This window comes from Mytilus californianus, unplaced genomic scaffold (assembly GCF_021869535.1).
Source record: "Mytilus californianus isolate M0D057914Y unplaced genomic scaffold, xbMytCali1.0.p SCAF_10, whole genome shotgun sequence".
Taxonomy (NCBI): domain Eukaryota; kingdom Metazoa; phylum Mollusca; class Bivalvia; order Mytilida; family Mytilidae; genus Mytilus; species Mytilus californianus.
The window spans coordinates 41,988,948-42,009,226 of record NW_026262582.1 but is presented as its reverse complement, the minus strand read 5'-3'; the positions used below and the strand labels follow the sequence as shown (position 1 = coordinate 42,009,226).

At 34.0% G+C, this 20,279-nt stretch overlaps 1 protein-coding gene across 6 annotated transcripts in view; it reads right to left on the bottom strand.

Annotated features, from left to right (window-relative positions):
- Positions 1 to 20,279, bottom strand: part of LOC127718149 (cardioacceleratory peptide receptor-like) — a 191,429-nt gene that overhangs the window by 87,896 nt on the left and 83,254 nt on the right. For 5 of the 6 annotated variants that reach the window (XM_052224125.1, XM_052224122.1, XM_052224126.1 and 2 more), the window contains one exon: positions 17,628 to 17,700. The gene's annotated coding sequence lies outside the window, so the exon portion shown is untranslated. Of the gene's footprint in view, positions 1 to 10,784; positions 13,118 to 17,627; positions 17,701 to 20,279 lie in introns of those variants that run through there. The other variant, XM_052224128.1, reaches the window with a different exon arrangement.

Sequence of the window (20,279 nt, the reverse complement as noted above, 5' to 3'; positions counted from 1 at the left end):
GTAAACTCATTCGCTCATCCACTCTCTTGCTCATTCGCTCACTCACTCGCTTACTTATCACTGACCCGCTCTCTGGCTCATTCACCAACTCTCTTCCTAATTCATCTACTCACTGGATCACTCTCTGGCTCACTCACCCACGCTAACTAATCCATTCTCTGGCTTATCCAACCACTCATTCATCCTCTCTGGCTCACTCATCCACGCTCTGGCTCATCCACTAACTCTGGCTTACCTTAGCTCATCCACCCACTCTCTGACTAACTCATCTTCCCTTGCTCATTCAGCCACCCACTCACTTACTCATCATTCACCCGCTCTTTGGCTCACTTATCGCTTGCTTTCTCATTGGTTCACTCATTCGTCCATTCTCTGACTCATATTTAGCTGACTCTCTCACCCACTCTGGCTCACTGTGGCTCACTCATTTTCTCTTGCTCATTCATTCACCCAATCGCCTATTTATACTCTGGCTCTCTCTCTGGGTCATCCACCCACTCTGGCTCACTCTCCCGCCTACTCCCTAGGTCACTCACCAACTCTTCGGCTAACTCACCCAAATATTACCTTCCCGTGGACATCCTCCTGGGCAATTCACAGCCCAACAGGACTTACACCAGTGTTGCGGTGTCTGGCTAAGGCAGTGTTATGTTCTCTCCGTCCGGGGTATGGATAAACACAGTCCATCTAAACGAACACCACCGCCTACCAGTATTTAGGAAAGGTCGGCACCCTCACCTTCAGTTATACTTCATTAGGAGAGGAGCAAAACTAGTCATTTGACGGGAAACATTTTATTTCAAATAGAAATTTTGTATGATGTGGTATTTTTACAATTGATTTCTTGCAGTTTAATCTTCATGAAGAAACTTCATGTTGTTTTGCTATCATTTGTATGATGATTGTGTATCATTCTATTTAGTTTTTAAATGTAATTGACTTACTATGTTTTAATTGTTGAATTATTGGGAAAATTAAAACTAGACATATTAAGGGGTGTTGACTGCAATTGTTTTTTTTTTATTTCAAATTTATTAAGATAACATATGTCGGGGAAAAGAAAGCACACGTTTCGTTCAATAAACTCAGCCTCTAGTTTCAACCTGAATCATTGGCACTTCACAGAAAACAAGCACACATATGGAAGTTATGACCTGTTGTTATGGAATTTTTGGGTTCTTGATATAAAAAAAAGATATTAGAAGAGGTGGTAAGGCTGTAATAGAGACAGCTATCCACCAGAGTCTTAATGACGTGGATGCAAGCAACAGTATAGATCGCTGTAGGCATTAAGCAATGAGCAATGAGTAAAATCCGTACCATATACAGGTAGCTACAAGAAGCCCCGACATAACAAAATATGAAACAATTCAAACGGGAAAAGAAACGACCTGATTTGTGTTTAAACAATAAACAAAGGCAAATATGACAGACAGCAACCAACTTCAACCACTGAATTATGACTTGGGATAGGCACATACAGAATGTGGTAAGATTAGAAATGTTTTCGAACGATCAACGCTCCCCAACCTTGAATAGTTGTGTAAAATCACATCATAAGAACACAAAATGTTTTAAAATTCCGAAATAGGAAGATCTTTTACCAAGTTGGAGATTTCATCTTCAAGTCAATAACCAAGTGATTTCCGATAAAAATATGTCATTGCATATTTCAAAGCTGTTAAACCTATCAAGAAGTGTCTTAAATTGTTGAAACAAGACCATTGTAACCATATTATTTGAACCTTAAAAATATGGAAACAAAAATAACTGATTTTACCTAGAAAATTGTTATTCCTTTTTTCAACAGTTATTGTTTTGAAAATACACTTTCATCGAGCAAATCCCTCTTACGCATTCACCTACTCTACAACCTTCTACTTCCCTAATCATTCACAAATGTTCACTGGTCTTTTACTCATCCACTATCTTGCTCATGCACTAACCCACCCAGGGGCTCATTCATTCACCCAATCGTAAACTCATTCGCTCATCCACTCTCTTGCTCATTCGCTCACTCACTCGCTTACTTATCACTGACCCGCTCTCTGGCTCATTCACCAACTCTCTTCCTAATTCATCTACTCACTGGATCACTCTCTGGCTCACTCACCCACGCTAACTAATCCATTCTCTGGCTTATCCAACCACTCATTCATCCTCTCTGGCTCACTCATCCACGCTCTGGCTCATCCACTAACTCTGGCTTACCTTAGCTCATCCACCCACTCTCTGACTAACTCATCTTCCCTTGCTCATTCAGCCACCCACTCACTTACTCATCATTCACCCGCTCTTTGGCTCACTTATAGCTCGCTTTCTCATTGGTTCACTCATTCGTCCATTCCCTGACTCATATTTAGCTGACTCTCTCACCCACTCTGGCTCACTGTGGCTCACTCATTTTCTCTTGCTCATTCATTCACCCAATCGCCTATTTATACTCTGGCTCTCTCTCTGGGTCATCCACCCACTCTGGCTCACTCTCCCGCCTACTCCCTATGTCACTCACCAACTCTTAGGCTAACTCACCCAAATATTACCTTCCCGTGGACATCCTCCTGGGCAATTCACAGCCCAACAGGACTTACACCAGTGTTGCGGTGTCTGGCTAAGGCAGTGTTATGTTCTCTCCGTCCGGGGTATGGATAAACACAGTCCATCTAAACGAACACCACCGCCTACCAGTATTTAGGAAAGGTCGGCACCCTCACCTTCAGTTATACTTCATTAGGAGAGGAGCAAAACTAGTCATTTGACGGGAAACATTCTATTTCAAATAGAAATTTTGTATGATGTGGTATTTTTACAATTGATTTCTTGCAGTTTAATCTTCATGAAGAAACTTCATGTTGTTTTGCTATCATTTGTATGATGATTGTGTATCATTCTATTTAGTTTTTAAATGTAATTGACTTACTATGTTTTAATTGTTGAATTATTGGGAAAATTAAAACTAGACATATTAAGGGGTGTTAACTGCAATTGTTTTTTTTTATTTCAAATTTATTAAGATAACATATGTCGGGGAAAAGAAAGCACACGTTTCGTTCAATAAACTCAGCCTCCTGTTTCAACCTGAATCATTGGCACTTCACAGAAAACAAGCACACATATGGAAGTTATGACCTGTTGTTATGGAATTTTTGGGTTCTTGATATAAAAAAAAGATATTAGAAGAGGTGGTAAGGCTGTAATAGAGACAGCTATCCACCAGAGTCTTAATGACGTGGATGCAAGCAACAGTATAGATCGCTGTAGGCATTAAGCAATGAGCAATGAGTAAAATCCGTACCATATACAGGTAGCTACAAGAAGCCCCGACATAACAAAATATGAAACAATTCAAACGGGAAAAGAAACGACCTGATTTGTGTTTAAACAATAAACAAAGGCAAATATGACAGACAGCAACCAACTTCAACCACTGAATTATGACTTGGGATAGGCACATACAGAATGTGGTAAGATTAGAAATGTTTTCGAACGATCAACGCTCCCCAACCTTGAATAGTTGTGTAAAATCACATCATAAGAACACAAAATGTTTTAAAATTCCGAAATAGGAAGATCTTTTACCAAGTTGGAGATTTCATCTTCAAGTCAATAACCAAGTGATTTCCGATAAAAATATGTCATTGCATATTTCAAAGCTGTTAAACCTATCAAGAAGTGTCTTAAATTGTTGAAACAAGACCATTGTAACCATATTATTTGAACCTTAAAAATATGGAAACAAAAATAACTGATTTTACCTAGAAAATTGTTATTCCTTTTTTCAACAGTTATTGTTTTGAAAATACACTTTCATCGAGCAAATCCCTCTTACGCATTCACCTACTCTACAACCTTCTACTTCCCTAATCATTCACAAATGTTCACTGGTCTTTTACTCATCCACTATCTTGCTCATGCACTAACCCACCCAGGGGCTCATTCATTCACCCAATCGTAAACTCATTCGCTCATCCACTCTCTTGCTCATTCGCTCACTCACTCGCTTACTTATCACTGACCCGCTCTCTGGCTCATTCACCAACTCTCTTCCTAATTCATCTACTCACTGGATCACTCTCTGGCTCACTCACCCACGCTAACTAATCCATTCTCTGGCTTATCCAACCACTCATTCATCCTCTCTGGCTCACTCATCCACGCTCTGGCTCATCCACTAACTCTGGCTTACCTTAGCTCATCCACCCACTCTCTGACTAACTCATCTTCCCTTGCTCATTCAGCCACCCACTCACTTACTCATCATTCACCCGCTCTTTGGCTCACTTATCGCTCGCTTTTTCATTGGTTCACTCATTCGTCCATTCTCTGACTCATATTTAGATGACTCTCTCACCCACTCTGGCTCACTGTGGCTCACTCATTTTCTCTTGCTCATTCATTCACCCAATCGCCTATTTATACTCTGTCTCTCTCTGGGCCATCCACCCACTCTGGCTCACTCTCCCGCCTACTCCCTAGGTCACTCACCAACTCTTCGGCTAACTCACCCAAATATTACCTTCCCGTGGACATCCTCCTGGGCAATTCACAGCCCAACAGGACTTACACCAGTTTTGCGGTGTCTGGCTAAGGCAGTGTTATGTTCTCTCCGTCCGGGGTATGGATAAACACAGTCCATCTAAACGAACACCACCGCCTACCAGTATTTAGGAAAGGTCGGCACCCTCACCTTCAGTTATACTTCATTAGGAGAGGAGCAAAACTAGTCATTTGACGGGAAACATTTTATTTCAAATAGAAATTTTGTACGATATGGTATTTTTACAATTGATTTCTTGCAGTTTAATCTTCATGAAGAAACTTCATGTTGTTTTGCTATCATTTGTATGATGATTGTGTATCATTCTATTTAGTTTTTAAATGTAATTGACTTACTATGTTTTAATTGTTGAATTATTGGGAAAATTAAAACTAGACATATTAAGGGGTGTTAACTGCAATTGTTTTTTTTTATTTCAAATTTATTAAGATAACATATGTCGGGGAAAAGAAAGCACACGTTTCGTTCAATAAACTCAGCCTACAGTTTCAACCTGAATCATTGGCACTTCACAGAAAACAAGCACACATATGGAAGTTATGACCTGTTGTTATTAAATTTTTGGGTCATTTTTTTTTCCTCGGAAAAATCTTTTCAAACCTCAAAAATGGAATAGAAGCTAGGAGCCTTTTTGGCATTTTTTCTTGAGATGGATTTGTCGTAAAATCTATTTCACATTGTTTTTTGTTTACATTAATAATGCTTTTAAATATTGGTCAACTTTGAAATAATTCCATCATTAATGAATTAACTTATAAAAACACGTCAGGTAGCTTGATATAAAAAAAATTAAGGAGAGGTGGTATGGCTGCCAAAGAGACAGCTATCTACCAGAGTCTGAAATACGTGGGTGTAAGCAACAGTATAGGGCTGACAAAGAGACAGCTATCTACCAGAGTCTGAATGACGTGGGTGTAAGCAACAGTATAGGGCTGACAAAGAGACAGCTATCTACCAGAGTCTGAATGACGTGGGTGTAAGCAACAGTATAGGGCTGACAAAGAGACAGCTATCTACCAGAGTCTGAATGACGTGGGTGTAAGCAACAGTATAGATCGCTGTAGGCATTAAACAATGAGTAAAATCCGTACCATATAGCTACAAAAGGCCCCGACATAACAAAATGTGAAACAATTCAAACGGGAAAAGCAACGACCTGATTTGTGTTTAAACAATAAGCAAAGACAAATAGGACAGACAGCAACCCACTTCAACCACTGAATTATGACTTGGGACAGGCACATACAGAATGTTGTAGGATTAGAAATGTTTGCGAACGATCAACGCTCCCCAACCTTGGATAGTTGTGTAAAATCACATCATAAGAACACAAAATGTTTTAAAATTCCGAAATAGGAAGATGTTTTACCAAGTTGGAGATTTCATTTTCAAGTCAATAGCCAAGTGATTTCCGAAAAAAATACATCAATGCATATTTCAAAGCTATTAAAACTATCAAGAAGTGTCTTAAGGTGTTGAAACAAGACCATTATAACAATATTATTTGAACCTTAAAAATATGGAAACAAAAATGATAAATTTTGCATTGAAAATTGTTTTTTTTTCAACAGTTAATGTTTTAAAAAATACATACGGAGTGATTAATTCAAGTCTTTGATCCGCAATTGTTTTTCTCTCAAAATATCTGAAATGTCATTTGTCAACTTTGTGAATGATCTAAGGGATAGTTTTGTTCTTTATTGTTAAATAATGACATCAAATGAACAGAACGGTTAGTTTCAAAGCTTTAATGTAGTGTTGATTAAAATTTTGACTTAATGAAAATATTTAAAATTATTGAAACAAATTCGAGATAAATAATGTATACGTTTCAATAATTGAATAAAATAACTTTTACATGTAAGTGAAAACAATTCGAGTTGTCCCTACCTCTTTCAAACTCTTTCTGATGTTGACTGAGTTTGTGAATTAAGTACAGGAAAACCCGTCCATATCTCTTTCTTTAGTGCAGGATAACGCTTCCATAAAATGATTAATTTTTCATCCATAAGAAAACTTGATTGATTTCTAGGTGCAATCCTTTACTTCAAGTGGGAATAATATAACATGAATTGCATTTATAAGTTTTCAGAAATTTCAAAGAAGAACGCTATTACTTAAGAATATTAAACTCGATACGTAAAGTTATGTTGTGCTATTTGAACATAAGCCTTATATCTTATAAACGATTTACATCATGTGATTTTATACTTGAACGTATGAAACAATCTGGTGTCAAGTTATATTTTTGCCTCCTCGACAACCCGAATAATTCAATCCCTTCCCGTATTAAGAAAAAATAATAATCGATCTATCATACTTGCTCGTATTTATTTTGCTGATAGTTTTTCCTGTTATATTTCATAAACAAAGTTCTATCATATTTTTCACGAAACTTGAGTTGAATATTCGAAAGTCTATATATTATAGTTTAATGGTAACGAATACATTGACTGATTTGTGAGACTTATTGAAGGTTTTTTTAACACCCTTAATCGCATAATGGTCTACTAAAGACAATGATATTATTACACATTCTAAACATAGATATACGAAGATATGGTATGAGTGCCAATGAGACAACTCTCCATCCATGTCACAATTTGTAAAAGTAAACCATTATAGGTCAAAGTACGGCCTTCAACACGGAGCCTTGGCTCACACCGAACAGCAAGCTATAAAGGGCCCCAAAAATGACTAGTGTAAAACCATTCAAATAGGAAAACCAACGGTCTAATCTATATAAAAAACGAGAAACGAGAAACACTTATGAACCACATCAACAAACGACAACCACTGAACATCAGGTTCCTGACTTAGGAAAAGTGCAAACAAATGCAGCGGGTTTGAACGTTTTATCTGGCGCCAACCTTCACCCTAACCTGAGACAGTGTTGTAACAATACGATATAAAAGGACACAATGTAAAACATTAATTGAAAAAAGGCTCAACTCATCAAAGAATGAATACTAACAGATTTTAGACAAAAGTTAGACCATGAAAACCAAATTACCAAACAGTTAAATTATAAACCACAGAAAAATATATCAAGGCCAAAACCAGTATGAAAAAATTTTGCCAAACAACCGGTCACTTATGGACCACTCAAAAAGAGCTTGTTGAGAAGGATCTTTAACGTGCAAAGAGCGTGGTACTCCCTGAACACGGGACCTCGGATTTAACGTCCCCATCCGACGGACATTTTATAACTATTTTCTAAATAAAGTTTTATAATATTTTTCATGAAACTTGAGTTGAATGTTCGAAAGACTATAATAAGTTATGTATATAGCACGCCTTTTACGAATTAACGTATTTAATTCACGAAATGCGAAGCTTTGAGTGGATTAAATATATTAATGAGTAAGGCTTGTCTATATATGATTTTTACACCCCAGTTTTATTGTTACACTTCATAGTTTCTATTTCTGAAACAAGTGTAAAATGAATAGATCTATTGTTACGAATAACAATGGATTTTGACCACAGGGTGTGACGAGCGGGGTTTCTGGAAACCCCTGCTTCTACATCCCGAAAACACAGTCCATTGTTATTCATAACAAAAGAAATTGATTATTTTTTTAATATCATGAACATAAGAAATTACTAATAGACCTTTTCAACAATTGTCTATACCTACAGTTGAGAACGACTACGACATGTGAGATATGAGGGGTCGTCTCAAAAAATAAAATTTAAAAATATTATTGATCGCATATGATTATTTTGATTGCCAATGAGGCCACTATCCAACATGACGTGTATATAAGCAATTGTTGTGTACCGTACCTTATTTTGTTTATTAGGTATTTGTTTATCAAAACTAAATTTATTTGTGAATTAACTACGAAGAAAAGGAAGGACTTCAATGTTTCATTTCTTTTAGACGTCGAGTTGAAAAATGAAAAAAAAAAAAATAAAAAAAAAAAATACCTGTATTTTTGTAGTAGATGTTTAATTAATCAATGTTTTATATCTGTTGACTAGGGCGGTACATGTTTCTATAATGTCTGTTAATTTTGGCTTCCAATGTCTCAATGGTACTCATAACAAAATAGATACCAAGATTTTTAAAGGCCCTTGGTGTCTCTTCTGATTCAGATTCAGATTTAAATCGTAAGCTTTTTTTTTTTCGTTTTCTTGCTATTTTTTATGACTTCTGCAGTAGGAAAAAAAATCACACAATGCAACATATAAAACAGACATTCAGTTACCGCATAGTCTGCATTTTGGTTAAAGACCCCAATCTCCATCCCACCCCCCCCCCCCCCCTCAAAAAAAAAAAAAAAAGGAAACAAAGTTACTATCTTTGATCGAATAAAAAGGAATTAAATATGACAGCGAAGCATGATGTCAAAATATCAAATTGTAAACTAAATATTCTATTGTGACAAAAACTTACCAATTGCAATGACCAACTTGTTTAGGAATTGTTTCAGGCGCATAAAACATGCGGCGGGGTTTCACTAGTATAATTGGGATCTTAAATCTCACCTATGTATGGTCAGAGATGAAATTTAAAAACCTTTATGCATGGAAAAAATAGAAAAGAGTAGAAGACCAAAGCTATGTCCTGAAAAGGGGAAGGGTAAGCAGTTCTCGCTTCTTGCAAGACACACGAAGGTCATTTTCCAGGAACAGGGAAAGGAAAGGAAAGGAATCTACGACAGGAGAAAAAGGTATGTTCACGTCTTTCGTGACACGGACAACCTATAACGCTCAATCAGTTCGGCGCTGTCAAAAAGACACTGCAATGACAACAAGCTCTGTTGGGATATAAATACCATACGCATCACTGAAGAGACATTAATTGTAAAAATGCGCATGTGGCGCAGAAAAAAATGGTGCCGTTAATGTAGGAAACATCTCAATTTTAACATGGTATCTTAAAGCGGAGTAGTCTCTCGTAACTAAATTATCGATGTGGCCTTTTCCTTTGACCTTTAAACAAATAGGCTTTTACCCCTCCCAAAATTGAATGTGTACAACAAGTGACGTGACGAACGGTTGAGAAACACAACTCTAGCGGACGGACGGTAGTCCTGTTACAATGTTGCTTCAGCAAATTTCATAAATAGCATTACAAAAGCGAATTAATCGCAATTGGCATGTGGAACAATCTGCGTTGACGGACTCGCTTATCTAAATACTCACATAATAATGAAATTTAAGAAGAAAAAAAGGCAGATTATGTGAATTGATTGCAGTAATTATTTACTTGAAGGTTTAATAAATTCAACGTAAAACTACATGTAATAAGAATGCTATACAAAAGAGAGAGATATAGTTCATATTTGTTTGAAATATGTTCTTTCGTCAAAATAGTGTAAAACGATAAATCGAAGGTGTAAAAATAATACTATTCATGAATGATTTTTAGTTTTGAGACGACCCCTTCATTTTACCTGTAAACTGTAGGTGTCATTATTCGGTGTCGAGAGTTATTGAAAAGGTCTACTAGTGTTCACATTGAGTACTAATAGACATGATTACATTCAATTATGGTATTTTGATGTTGAATTAACAATGGGTTTATGAAAAGTGGTGTGCTAGAAAAAAAATCAATGATTTACTTCGTGCATTCTGGTATCCTGCACTTCTCTAGATTCTTGCACTTACACCACCAAACGCCATAAAACTATAAGAATGTACACAAAGTTTAGTTCTATCCCATTTAATAAACGGTCAGATAATTTAATAAAAAAAAAAAATTTTCTCTCAAATTTGCCATTGTATGAATGTTCTCATTTGAATAGTTAATCTTATATCAGTAAAGCCATATACATATATATATCTGGTATATGTCTCTGGTAAGAGAATATACGTGTCTGGTAGAGCTGACATTCTCTGTTGAACTCGTTGCAATTTTTATTTAGATATAAGGAGAAGGTATGGTAATAGCTATTATCTGACTCTTGAAATTGCAAAACTAGTAAAAATTCTTCAATTTTTTTCTTTCAGAATCAACAAACAATCATGATACAATTGTACATGCATATATGTTGATGATAATGAATTGGTGAAAAACGTTCATTAGCAAATATTACAGCATATCAGGAACCCGCGATATTCTGAACTCGAGGCGAGCACGCTACCACAAGACGAGCACGCTACCACGAGACCATAGCCGAGATAGTTAATTTTATATATAAATTAGCAGAATGATATAATCTGGACACATTCGAGCAAAAATGTAACTTATAATATGAAAAATAACATAACTTACCCATTGTACTCAAAGTGTTTTGATATTTCCCCCAGTGATGCTATTTTGTATTAAATACAAGAAGTTTGACTCCATGACGAACAAAATGGAAGACAATTTTCTATATATTTATACTTCTATCTGACAGACGTATGTCTCATAAACACATCTTAAGGATTATTTTCGGTTATTGGTAATTGGAAGATTAATAATATATTTGATATTCGAATTCAAAAGGATTTTTATTGGTCTTATTTAACCTTCACATTTCATCTCCAAATCAAAATTGTTGAAAGTTCATTTTGAAAAAAGAAGAAAGGCATAGTTTAATCTACTTTTTTTTTTGAACTTATAACGAACTATTCTAAGTCTTTTAAACGTTTAAAGTGGGTTAAAGAATAGTATGACGGGAAAGCTTTTAAATCACTAATACTTGGATTTATTATTTCTTATGACATAATAAAAGAAGGAAAAATATTTTAAAAAGTTCACGAACTGCATCAGAAAAAACATTTTGCCCAACATCATTAAAAAGAATGTTGCAATTCAAAACAAAGTGTCCAAATTATTAATCTTTATTTGCTGAATACTTTCTGGCTAATAAACAGGACATGACGACTATTGATAGTCTTCTGGTAATATTACATTTGGTACGTTTTTCATATAAACTTGTTTCTTCTTCTTTAACGTCCTAATTTATTATGTGCGCGTGTTTGAGTTCCCAAATGCAAGATAACGTTATTTGTTCAAAAAAAGAATACATTTGACCATGTGCATGAAATATTTGCCACTGGGCGTTTAGCAAACAACAAGCAATTCATTTTATATGTTCTACCTAGTATATTAGTGAATTAATATTTTTGTATCAGAGATCCGAAGAATCTTCGTGTAAATAAACTGCAAAGTTATGTTATCATCTGGCATTTTAAGACCAAAAAAGATTTCCATAACCACTCTCCAATTGTACCGTATTTGGCTCGAATAATTTAACCTTCGTGCCTCGTAAATCAGTTACAAATACTAAAAAAAACCTGTGAATATATCTTCTACTATCTCAACGAAAAACTGTTACAGTATTTTAAATCTAATTTACAAATTTTAACAAAACAAAGTCGTTCCCTTTACCCTTCTATTTGGTTCATACATGTAACACCGCGTTTAAAAATACCACCGGAAATATATTTTCTGCATGGTATCACATAGCACATGTAAATTACCAACGGAAGTTTATTTTCTCGTTATAAATAGCACATGTGGTTGTAGGTCCCAATGTTAGATTAAGAAGTCATTAAAGATACCAGGCTAATCATTTGTATAACCTTTATCCTTTAGACCTTCAGCATTAAATCAATGGTCAGAAAAGCAGGCGAGACATTTCAGCTTGTGCACTCATGAGTTTTATCTTTGAGATTAATATTCTGCATGTTTATTCGGAGTATTATTGTTTAATATACGCTATTCAATTCAGCGAAGAAACATGTAACGCACCCGCAACGGACTAAACACTAATTCTATGCCAAAGCATTATTGGAATACTCGACATAAATGTTGAAACTTCAATTGGACACGAATTGCAATTCCCTCGATAACGATGTCAAAAAGGACCCGAGTGCACATAAAGATTGACACTAGACAAAAATTCAGAACATGTTCTAAGTAAATATCAAGTTTCGTCAAAATACGAGTTGACTAGCTATAGGTACGACAGACGTGCGTTTTCTCTACATGGGAATCACCAGTATACTAGTAGCTCAAATCCAAACAGTTGAAAGTAAAATCAAATACTAAGTTGGTGAGCTTTGAAAAAAAGTTATTTAAAATACGATTAAAGCATTCTATACCCATGATGCCTGGGGTAGAAAAACCTTGGTGTTTCAAAAAACTCAACATTTAAAAAAAAGTAAATTGACAGAAAATGAACACATTATAGACATTTAATGCCCACACAAAGTGATGACCGTTTTTGTTATCAACAAACTTTCATTTTTGGAGGGTAAACGTTTGGCAAATAAATATTTTAAGCTATTGTTAAATTACTATTCAGAATAAATACATCCCTAAACACCACCACAATCTTCGATTTGATTTTTGATTTGATTTTTGGTGTTTTAACGCCACTTTTAAGCACCGCTTTTGGGCTATTTTGTGGCGGCCAGTTTTTTTTGGTGGAGGAAGCCGGAGTGCCCGGAGAAAACCACCGACCTTCGATAGGAAAACTGACAATCCTAGTCAATTAAGATTGGAGTCTAGTGCACTCGCACGAGCGGGGTTCGAACTCACAACCTCAATGTTGACTGGCTAGTGATTACAGTAGTAACTACTTAGACCACTCGGCCACCAAGCCCCCCCCGCCCCCCCCCCCCCCCCCCCAAATCTTCGAGATTTCTTCTTTAAACCTTCTTGAACCTTACTACAAAAATAGCGACAAAGTGAATATCGGTTAATCATAACGATGTTTGTCCTAGTTTTCTTATTAATATGATTTGTTCATCAAAATTAAGCGACAAACGAAATTTTCTTTTTTGTTTCATATAGATGAACCTTACCACTACTTCGTTATAGTAAAGCATAGTAGATCTAATTTATCAAAATAGATGATTATTTTGTCTTGGCTTCTTTTAAACAAGGCGGTTTTATTAAATTATTTGTCTCTGGAAACCGTCAAATCGAATAACAGACATTCTATAAACATAGAAGTGAGAGAAAGGAATGAAGTGCCATATCATAACTAATTAAAATCAATTGGGAAGACAAACAAATGTTGCAAGGTTTAATTTTTCTCAAAAAAATTTGTTTTTGAAATTGTTTTTTTTTTTTTTTTTTTGTTAGGGGGAGCAAAATTAAACTATTAGTCTAGAAGAATTGTCCAGAGTGCAAATTATGTACAATTACATACACAGTGTAGTAGGAAATACGTCATTTATTTTTAGGTCCTTTTGGTCATATAGTCTAAGTTCTTCAACTGTTTTGGTTCTTATACATCCTTGTCTCTCAAATATTCGGCTTTTCGAGTTCCCGATGAATGTAAATTCAGAAAAGCGCGTCGGACGCATAAAACTGATAAACTTTTGTTTTCATTTTGTAAATGATTTGACAAGATAAAAAATACATTGTGTAAATTGAAAACGTATGCATCTGATTCCATTTTTTTACGCGTGGACCTTTTGCAAATCGTTTTCAAGAAACATTGATCAAATTATATTATTCATAATTGGGTATTTTTTTTTTTTTTTTTTTTTTTTGAGGGAGAGGGCAAAATATACCAAGAAAGAACAAGTCGAAAGCAAAACTGAAAACTAAAGAACCGCGCTAAAAACCGGGGCTCAGCAGTTCCAAAGATGCTTTGTTGGGCTTAATTTCAATTACAAATACATTTGTTAACGATATAAACTCGTTCATTTTATCACGAAGATGAGTAAAAAGCAGTACAATCAAGATTAAGGATAAGTTTTTATGGGTTTTTTATCAGTGTAATTTGTCATTTTCTCTGTAGAGAATAGTGGGTGTACAAGAATACGGATAGCACTGAAAAAGGAATCAAAGTACTGAAGTACTGAACATCGGATGACCGCAGGTTCTTGTGGATGGTCAAAAGCACATGTCACAGAAACAGATCACATCTCTATACCTGAAACTGAGGTTAATTTACAGAGATTTTTTTTTCTTATACAAGTTCGTGGGATGAATAAATGACAGGAAATTCAACCTCACCGTAATAACTATTATATTGTAGTGATACAAATCAGTATACCTTAGACTATTATACTAATATAATAATAGTTCCAGAGAATACACTGGTTTGTTGTTATATATTATATTAATACTACGGTTGCATGTATATATAATTTTCATCTATTTGTATATCATACTATTCTACTATTATTATAGTGTAATGCAAGTGCATGGTGGACACTCTTCTGTAAAAAAAAATCAAAGTCTTAAAGGCTGTAAAAGCAATTGCTGCCATGTTAATGTTTTGTGGACTTTTATTTTTCATCCATATATATAAGAATTAAACCTGACAGGACAGGAGTGTTGACTAGTGAGAAGCAAGACGGTTTTAACTTTATATCAATATAAGACTTTAGCAGGAAATCATTTTAAATATGTTTTATATTTTACAAGGAGACAACAAGTTTACCAGGCTAAAGTTGGGTTAATCATACATGTGCTGAAACATATAACTGAAAAAAAAATCATTATGGATTATCCCCTGGTAGTGTTTGTAACTGGGCAATAATTTCCTTTATTGATTTAATTTTAACCATTTTCATAATTAATTTAAATTAACCATTCAGTTAAAACATTTCAACTTTCCAGACGCTAATGTTGAAAAACGGGACAGAAATAAAATATCTTACAAGACATAAACATGTAAAAAATAAATATATATTTCAGCTTACTAAAAATATTTTCATAATGTTACTTTGACATCATTTCTTAAAACTAAGTCCCAAACATAATTGCTCAGTTGACATGTGTCATCCTCATGCGATACGAGATAACTATAATTCTGATGCAATCCCGAAAAGGGGGGTCATTACAAACAAACATGACATTAAATTGTCATTATACGAACTAGAACAAACAGCTCTATGTTGCTTTGATATTTATCAATTTTCAGGAAACATGTGAAATAAATTTCAGGTCCATTTCATTATAGTGCCTAACAAGATTGTGTGAGGTAGACGAAATTGACCTTAAAACGATCGTATTGTCTTTTGATGTCCAAAAATAGGCAGATCGGACATATAAGGACTTTATCTAATGACTACATAAATTTGGGATTTATTATTATTATAATATTCTAATGAAACTGAAAATTGTATTTTTTTTTAGGATAAACAACAATTTTACCTGGCGTAGCCGTTCATAAATGTTTTTCTGCATTTATCTTCGAAAAATGGCGTATTTAATGGAATAGAACGTTAACAGTAAACTTTCTCTTTTTTCTCCGCAATAGGCTATCAAAAATAATTTATCTAATGTGTATGTGGAAAATTATGTGAAAAGATAAAAAGTGGCAATTGTTACCTTTCATACCTTAAGTTTCGTTCATCTGATTCTGACCAATGCTTATATACTAAATATCTATTTATATGCCGCTATTATTGTTGTTGTTACCAATTATGTAAATCAATTGTATCTGATTGTATGCCCTTTATGGGCCCTGTAATTTGGGAAATAAAAAAAAAATCTATTCATTGATAAAACGTAATATGGACTGGTCCAGTGTCCAGTTTGCAGGTCATTTAATTTTCTGTACACATTCATGCACGCTCTGATTTAATCAATATACTCGTACGAAAAAGCATGAACAGTTTGAAGGTAATCTAATAATAACTTAATCCAATCAAATTGCATAAGATTCAATAACAATGTCAAGTCCACATCATAATGAGTAATAGAGGTAAACTGGGTAGGGAGAAAATGACAGATATTTCAAGTTAATATTTATGCAATAACGAATTAAAATTTGTCAACCAAAAGTTTTGCTACAATTTCAAAAACATGTCGTTCTGTATGGGTATAGTTTTCGGATCTTTCATTAGCGTATTTAAGGCTATAAAAAGTTTGGGCTTCAAAAGTTCACACAATTATTGATTTTATACAGAAAATTCGTCCTTGTAAAACATTTAATAGTTCACAAATGATACGCGATTTTAAAGTAAAATTATTTCTTAAAACACTGCAAAAAATTTCATTCATATTGATAAAGTGGTATCGTCATAAAGTGCGTTGAAATGAACAGTGGTAAAGCAAACATCGAATTCCCTCACAAAATGTTATCACACACTACAGTAAGGGGATTCAGTTAAGTTTGTCTATTTTTATATACTATACAGGTAACTTTTTGACACTACGTATACAACCTGTGTGACCTGTGTAGTGATTTTGATTTTACGATAAATTCATGAATGAACGATAATTTTATGAATGAACATGAGCACCTGACCTCTTTCTTAAACACCTATTAAACATATAAAACCGTATTTAATAAGGAGATAATTCAGTCAAATTTTCAGTACTAAATCAACAACTGAAATGATTCCATTTTTTGATGAAACATCGTACGAACGGAGAACGGAATCGCAGGTATAAAAATGCACTTTTTTCCCTTGTCATGACCGCGGATCTATGATTTTTATAGATCGGTTGAAATCCCAAAACTAATTTGCATAATGGAAATTTAGGCGATAGCAATACATCGGAATGACCTCAAGGTCATCCTCTGTAAAAAGTGAAGAAAATGTTCATCAATACACATGCTTCCGGTGTGAAAAATAATGGATTACCAAAAGGAACATTGAACCCACTCATAGAGACTTTATAGATCATCCATGACATTTACACCGCGTTTGGTAATACCGTTCCGAGTTTATAATTCCATTCTGATTCAGAATCAATATTCCTGCTATGATTTAGTATGATCGTCCTGAACATGCTTGAAGTATTTGCCACTGGACATTCCAATGATTTTTTGACTGATTGATTGTTGTTTGTTTAAAGTTTAGTGGCAAATATTTCATGCATAGATATAAGATGATGTGGTATGAGTGCCAATGAGATAACTCTCGTGTCATGTATATGACAAGAACAACTTTAAATTTTTAATACATGTAGAGGGCACATTACAGTTGCGCGTATTTGGGGATTAAACAAATGTACGTGTGCGTGCAGTTTTTGATTACATTTGCACGCATTCTATTTACAGGTAACACAGATAAAATGTAAACAAAAGCTGCGCGCAAATGTAATGGTATTGCACGCAAATGTAATGCACCGCATGTATGTATACATGTAAGTTCTTCGGTGCATCAACTTTTAATTAATTACGTAAAACAAAAACCCGTTCAATCTTACCTTAAAATGACTGACCATCAGTAAAATGTATTTGCGTCAATCTTTAGTCGAACAGTGTTATATTCAACCACATCTGAAATAATAATAAAAATTATTGAGTTTGGTCAATTTGATTTATATTCCGCCATCTTTAATTGCAACTGCCGTCAATGATCGGTCCCGATTTTTACCTAAATAAGTCTATTTTGAAGCAAAATTGCAATTTAATATATTTATAAGAATTTTTTTCGAATAAGAATTTCATATAATTTAATCTAATATACTTATTACCCTCTTTTACGAATTTAGAAATTAATGTATTGATTTAAAAAAGAATTAAACGTTAACTTTACTTGCATATTATAAGAGGAGAAATCTTCAAAAAAATGTATGTATTTTTTAATTTCTTATGTGGCAAGACAACCATTACGATTATCTTATTTTTCTTTCTATTTTTTTCGGTGGCCGATGAGTCTAAGAAGTTCGTCTACAGTGAACTCTGAGATTGCGAGTTTGAACCCCGATCGTTGGAAGGTGTGCTCGACTTCAATCTTTATTGACAAGAATTTCCAGTGTTCTTACTTAAGGTAGGTTGATCTCTCCGGGTACTGCAGCTTCCTCCATTAATATAAAATGACTGCCACGATATAGCTATGGTTGTTGAAATTGGTGTTTAACAACAACAAACAAACATACAAAGTACATAACTTGAAAAAATGTATTTGAGACCCTTTTATTGTGTTTTTAAAATTGCACGATATAACTTATAGTTTATTACTTATAAGTTTAAAAGATACAACATAAATTTTGTTTGTTTTTTATAAGTATAAAAGAAATAACATATATTTTGTTTATTATAAATAAGTATTAAGCAATCTATCAGCCTATGCTACCGTAAGATATAAAGTTAATCAAGACATTTATTTTCACACACTGACAAAACAAATACTAAATTAATCTACCTTAATTTATGTTCCAATTCATATAGATAAATTGAAAGCAATCACGTAGGTATATTTATTGAAATGATTAGACACAACGGTAGCAATTCAATCCATATCTCATAAATAATTAAAATAGGTGGTAATTAAATATCTTCCATGCAGTGCGATTCTTTTTTCATAAATAACAACCTTGTTGAGAATTCGTTTTATCTTTGTTTGAAAAGATTTTAAATCTTCAATTTGGAAGCGTCTAAGTGGAGTTTTCTATTATCAAATGAAGTGAGAAATTAAATTATGTTTAATCATGACCGTAGCTGAACTGCTGGCTAAGCAGATAAAAATGAAGATGCTTAATAGACTGGATTGATTTGAAAGACGATATTGGTAAACAAAGAAAACTCTAAGAAAAAGATAAATAGCAGAAATAAATGAAATAAGAGAAAAACTTAATTGTCATTTCGCCTCGTGCATAGTCGTTTACATATAATTGCACCAAAGAGTGGGAGTGAAACGTGTCTTACCAGTGATTGCATTTGGAAAAGAGTGGAATGGGGGAAATACACAAAACTAAAAGGAATTCAACAAATATTTTTGTTATTTTTACTTGCAACTTGATTTAAGATGGTTTCGGACGAATTTAAATTGAATGACAATCACTGTCTCAACTTAGGATATAGGCATTGTGCGACATTTCTTTGTGGTTACGTGCATTTGAAGCTTTTCGAAAAACATACACAAAACTCAAGTAACAAAACAATAATTTACAACCCATATCTTCATGCAACTATCCGGTCGTCTCTAATTGAATTTCTTTCAATTCAAAGAGTTTTGATTTTTAATTTTCTTTATTTACATTTCCCCAAGAAAAAAATATATCAAAATAAAAGGGCTTACTTGTCTGTTTATTTTAGGAATTAAAAGTGACCTGTTAGACTATGTTGATCACTTGCCTGACAACACTGAGATTGTGAGCCCCGCTCGTGGCAAGGCGCGTTCGACTTCGGTCATAATTGACCAAGATTGTCAGTTTAACCGGGCACTCCTGCTTCCCCCATCAGTAAAAACTGACCGCCATAATATAGCAAATAGTTCTGAAAGTGGTGTTTAATACCAACAATCTATCAATCAGTCTATCTATCAATCAATCCTTGTGTACGTAATTTTCATATAGTTTGGTAATTTAAAAATTTCTTGTGATGAATACAAGTTTAGTATTTCATTGCTTACAAACACAACGTAAATATGATGCCTGCATTTTACGATTTATTCAATTTTAATAAATTTATTTTGGCAAATAAAACAGCAATTAAGTACAATGAGATTAATGAATACATTCCAAACATTGTAAATATTTTGAAAGAAATCCATCATTCTGTGTATAAAATGTATTTGATTTATTTGAAATAACCACAATTGATTGATTTGTCGGTAATTAGCTAATAAACATGAAGGCACTTTTGTTTTAGAATCTAAAAATTATGTATTGTTAAAGACAGAAATACTTTGCAAATTCTTTTTGAATTAGAAACAAATATTTAACACTGTAAAAAAAATTGAGTTAACGTAGCTATCTTTTTATCTTTTTACAGCTTAAAAGCTTGAAAGTAAGATGATTATATCATACGTCTTCACAATTTCTAAAGAATAAAAATCTTATTATAGCTGATTAGTAAACAAAATGTAAGAAGGCTTTTTGTTTTACCAGCATGGTTAGATGTGGTTATGATTG